We start from the raw sequence: 6,000 nt of genomic DNA, 5'->3' as shown, positions 1-6,000 counted from the left end.
AGTCAGCTGAAGGATCGCATGCCCGACCGCTATGAGACTTTATGGGATCTCACATGTCACTATCATATTGCTTTGGCGCAGTCTGAGCCTTTAGCGAAGAGGACTAAGTCACATGTGAGCCTGAAGCAGTTTGCGTGTTATCTGTTCAGGAATTTAGAGAGCAATTCTGGCGAGGCTATTTGTGAGCTGGCAACGCTTACTCCTTCAGAGGTCAATGGTCTGTTGAAGAAGATTGACGCTCATTCCTATACCATTAGCAGTCTTTAGAGTGGCTTTCCTGCAGGGACCAAGTTTAAATCATTCTTATGGCATGCGACCGCACCGATTCGGCCGATGACCCTTCTTGCAGGTTACCTCGCTATCTGGTTAAAGAAATGCGTGGTCCCGTATCAGTCCGGTGACGCTTTGCCATTGGAAGTCCGATGACCCTTCTTGCCGGTTACCTCGCTATCTGGTTAAAGAAATGTGTGGTCCCGTATCAGTCCGGTGACGCTTTGCCATTGGAAGTGCTCTACCCAGCGGTTCAACTTGCCTACAAAAAGGAACTTTTGCTTCTTCCGGTGATGGTGGCTAATATTCATCGAGGGCTTCGACAGATTTCTAGTGCTTTTACACGGAAAGAAGGTGAACCGTCGGCTCAGATTCCTACTATTAAGGTGGAGCTTCCGTACACTTATTTGATGGCTTGGTTCGTCCTTCATCGTTCTGATATGATGTCGGTACCGAACGCCACAGACCACTCTGTTCCCCTACTACAGTTGCTTGAGAATGGCAAGTGGGAGGGACGAGGATTCCCTGACATCAGAAAGCAGCTACAGGTCCACAAGTGTTGGGCATTTTCCACTTGCTTTCCGCAGTTCTCCAGCCGATATGGCGAGTGTTTGATTGATGAGGAGAAGCCGAGGGAGTATCGAACTCATTTAGATATCGACTGCTTTAATTGGCTAGTGAACATTAGGCCGGGTTATCTGACCTTCCGGGTGAGGAATCAGTGTTTTATAGAGCCATATCTACCCTGCCGATTCGCCCGCCAGTTTGGTTATGATCAGCTTTATGTCGAGAATCCACGTTAGCAGCTTCGGACTCATGGAGGTTTGCCGGGCATGGCTGTGGACCGTGACGGGCTGTACTGGTGCTAAGTTCAGTCTCCCGAGTACTGAGCGGCAGTTGAATCTCACTTTCTTAAGCTGCAGGTGGTTGTTAGCAGCTAATAAAATTGTCCCCGTGAAGCCGATTGCAGAGCTAGTGGCCGAGGAGGCTTCTCAGGCTGATTCTCGCGTGATTTGGGAAGGTGCTCGGTCACAGAGGACACGGAGCAAGACTCGTCGGATTGACGAAGAGGGAAAGAAGATCTTCCATTCTGCTGATGAGGCTTCAGGCGGAGATCTTGAAGATGACGAGGATTGTTCCGAGCGAGGTTAGCTACCTATTCTTTCCTTCTGTCTTCCAGAATTATTAATCTTGACAGTTGTTTGATGTTTCAGGGACCGCAGCTGACAAGGATGAAGAGTTCCTTCCTTTTTCCCAGGCGAGACCTTCGATTGTTGTCCCCGCTGCTAGGCGGAAGAGATTAGCCCACAAGCCGCATGCAGATTCGCGAGCATCTGAGATGGATTTGTCTGATGATGATCCCGCTAGCGACGGAGGTAACATCTACCCTATAGATCATCCTCTTGATCATTCAGAACTTCGACTCATGTTTTTCCATCTCTATGTAGGAGAGCGTGGGGATAGCGAGATGAGTCCTGATCCTGCTCCTCATGATTGTGTATTTTCTGGTGAGCCTAACTCACCACACCAGATAGAAAAGCCTGCAGAAGCTGCCGACGTTAGGGAGACTATCAATGTAGGACCCGATTCAGCGAATCCAGGTACATCTACCATTGACAATGTACCCTTTAGATGGCACACAAAGGAGTTGAACGATTCAGAATTCGTGCATTTCCTAATTGTCTCTATGCTTCTTGTTCTTTTAGATAAATTGCAGGAGGCAAACGTGGATCTTGGGAATAGAGAGGCTAACACACCCATAAGAGGTAACTCATTTCTATTGGTCGTAGTCTCTTTATTCTTCTTTCGTACTTATATTCTCTTGTGTCAGATTTCTCGACTGATGATTTTGACGAGGAAGGTTTGCTTGTGGACACTCATATGCTCCACTTCATGTATGGCTCTCCTCAGATTGATGACCAGATGCCTGAAGATATGTTTCCTGAGTCTACACTCCCTAAGAATCCCGAGGATGGTCCTTCTGAAGGTACGTGCCTCTTCTCAAGTTAATTATAGGACTAGCCAATTTTGACTAATGCAGCTATAATGTGATGCATTTGAGAATTCCGTTTTGTGTTTACAGGAGCTTTTGTCGGGACTGATCCTGTTGAGCCGGCTGTGAGACTAACTACACCAGCTGATACATCCACAGCCGTTACACCTCCACTATCCCCAGTGACTCAAGGGGAAGGAGGTATAAATTAAGCAACTGAGAAATGTCATTTATTTCCTCATTAAGGCTTTTGACGGATTTCTCCTTTTTGTGTAGGGCTTTCTTCTCGGCTTCATGTCCTTGTGAAGGAGTTGTTATCAGACAATGACCCTGAGAAGATCGTCATCTGCATAGAAGTTCTCTCCTTCTTCTCCTTCGTGAATGCTATGATTGGCAAACTCTTCCACGGCGGACTTTTCCTTCGCCAATTTAAGCCTTTCCTTGATTCTAGAGTAAATTCAATAAGAGATGCAGGATACCCGTATCTGGCGAAGGCTATAGTTGATGACCTTGATTGTCTAGAGCACGAGCTCCAGATGTTTCGTGAGCTCCGGGATGCAGGTGCTTCTTCATTCATTGCTGCCCATTTGGATGCTCGCTTACAGACATAGCGCGATACTCAGATTTTTGCTGAGCTCGAGATTCAGGTGCAGCGGGATCGAGTAGACCGAGTTGAGGCCAACCTTGCTATTCGATCATCTTCACTCGACAAGCTTGATTTTTCTATTACCTCTTGTGAGACCAAGATAGACCAGCTCAGAAGAGAACTCTGTGAAGAAGAGGAGACTTTGAGTATTCTTCAGATGACGAAGATACAGGATCAGCAAGCCCACACTGCTTTATCTGATGAGTTGAAATCCCTAAAGCAGAAGCTGGTTGAGACGGAGGAGATTGCTGTGAAGACTTTGGCCTCCACTGAAGAGTCCATCAGAGCCGAGTTGCAGGATGAGCTTGGGCAAGTTTATGATGAGAAGCTGTCTAAGTTTAGTCAGCAGATTTTTAGCCATGGGCTTGACGTATGATTTCCTTTGCTAAATACTTTGACTTTTGATTCTCTTAGTGGAACTAGTTTTTATCTTTATCTTTATTATGATTCCTCATTCCGTTTGAAATGATTGACCATAATACTCATAGGATTTTTGGCAAACCCTCATCCTTCAACGGGTTTGAAAAGCCTTTACCGATTACCATTTGAATCGGGCTAGCATGCGGATTGTCTAAATCCGTTCCGCATGTAACATTGTACTAAGAGAGTGAATTCTCTGAGACTTTGTGCTATGATGTTGAATACATAGGCTTTACCATTTGTACGGGAATAGGCTACCCGGCGACACGTGTTAGGTGTTGACTTTAGGATTTTTGGCTAACCCCCAGCCTTCAACGGATTTGATTAGCCTTTACCGACTACCGTTTGAGTCAGGCTAGCATGCGGATTGTCTAAATCCGTTCACTTCGTGCTATGATGTCGAATACATAGACTTTGCCATTGTTACGGGAATAGGCTACCCGGCAACGTGTATTAGACGCTGGCTTATCCCTACTTAGGCTTCGGGATAGAATACCCCAGAATCGAACTCTAGTGTCTTTTTCTATGGAGAAAGACTAAACCGGCGACGTGTGTTAGGCGTCGGCATATCCTTTCTTAGGATTCAGGATGAAATTCCCCATGCGTGTAAGGCATGGATTTTGGTGTTATTAATAACAACCTGCCACAATGTTGAATATGTGGACGGGTGTTCTTTTTAAAGGTTAAGAACTAACCGGCAGCGCGGGTTAGGCGCAGACTTATCCTTGCTTAGGTTTCAGGATAAAATACCCCAGAATCGGACTCTGGTGTCTTTTTGTGCGGAAAAAGACTAAACCGGCAGCGCGTGTTAGGCGCAGACTTATCCCTGCTTAGGATTCGGGATAAACTTCTTAGGATGAATCCTAGATTGATAAATTCTTGGAAAAGATCGGTGCGGGAAAGGAAGAATTTATATTCTATTTCCCGGGTCTTCTTTTAGGGTGAACGGTCGAAAACCCGAATACCCAAAGGAAGGAGAAATTTCATATTTAATTCCTTGATTCTGGAAAGGAATGAATTTTATATCTATTTCCAACGCAAAAGAAACTAGAAGTGAATCTCCACTCCGAGAATGCTTGGATAAATCTAGATAAACTACCTTTTATAGGGATTGGTTATCTAATCTGAAAATTGAGTTTTTCGTTTATCGAAAATGAAATTTTAACTTAGAGATATGACCAATTGAGAATGCTTAAGCCAAAAGAGAAAAGAAAGGATTCTTTCGTTTATCGAAAGGGGACTCCGAAATGAAAATGGACCTCTTGTCTATGGAAAGAGTCAAGAGGGCCAGATGGATACTTTTGGTGGACTCACTGTCAATTGAAACTGATCAGTGAGGGATTTTGGTGGTAAAAAAATGATTTTGGGTTATCCTTTAGAATATTAAGTGTAATATTCTTCAAGGAACTTCCCGGTAAATGGGTTATCCTGAATGTACTAGGGATAGTACTTTTTCAGGAACTTCCCATTTATTGGCATTAATTGCCTGGCGCCCTCTTGAGTAATCAGGCGATATGCGCCGTTTGAATAGACTGTGTCTATCACAAACGGTCCTTCCCATTTGGGTTCAAATTTACCTTTCTTTTTGGACTTGAGGATTATCGGTCGGCGAGCAGCGAGGACCAGATCTCCTTCCTTGAAGCTTCTCTGTCGTACTCTTTTGTTAAAAGCCCTGGATATTCGGGCTTGATAAAACTCAATTTGTCGTTGAGCTCCCAAGCGCTTTTCATCCAACCTCTCGAGTTCTCCGAGACGTTTTTGATGTTGTTCTTATGTGATTTGAATCTCCAATGGTAGCACAGCTTCACATCCGTATACCAACGAATATGGGGTGGCCCCTGTAGGTGTGCGTATGGTGGTGCGATAAGCCCAGAGTGCTTCACCGAGTTTATCGTCCCAGTCTCGTTTATTGGTCTTCACGAGCTTTGACAGTATCTTAATGATCGTCTTGTTAAACTCCTCAGCTAATCCATTTGCGGTGGGATAATAAGCTGTTGATGAAACATCTTGAATTTTGAACTTGTCACAAAACCTGACGAAGGCGTTGTTTATGAACTGTGGACCGTTGTCATGAATGATCCGTCTTGGCACGCCATGTCGGTATATAACATGATGTTTGATAAAACTTATGACGTTGTTCGTCTTCACTTCTCTAAGCGGAATTGCTTCAGCCCACTTTGAAAAGTAATCCGTGATTGCAAGGATGAATCGATCACCTTTGACTGAAGGGGGATAAATAGGACCGACAATATCCATACCCCATGTCTCGAACGGCCAAGACGTGGTTGACGTGTGTAAATGCTCTGGTGGTTGGTGCATATAATTTGCATGTATTTGACAAGCATGACACTCTCGGGCGTATTCTATTGCGTCACGAACCATTGTTGGCCAAAAATATCTCATTCTCCTGATACGATCATATAGTTTTGGACCGGGCTGATACGCACCACATTCTCCTTCGTGTGCTTCCTTAAGAACTTCTTCTGCTTCTTTGTTCGAAAGGCATCGGAGTAACAAACCATCGTATCCTCGACGGTATAATGTATGGGTCTCGGTGTTATAGAAGAATATTGGTGCTCTTCGGCGGATTATTTTCCTTTCTTTTACATCCTCTGGCAAAATACCATATTGGACGTAGTCAATGATAGGAAAATGCCAATCTCGGGACTCA

This window comes from Asparagus officinalis, chromosome 1 (genome assembly GCF_001876935.1).
Source record: "Asparagus officinalis chromosome 1, Aspof.V1, whole genome shotgun sequence".
NCBI classification, from domain to species: Eukaryota; Viridiplantae; Streptophyta; class Magnoliopsida; order Asparagales; family Asparagaceae; genus Asparagus; species Asparagus officinalis.
This window is presented reverse-complemented; position numbering follows the sequence as displayed.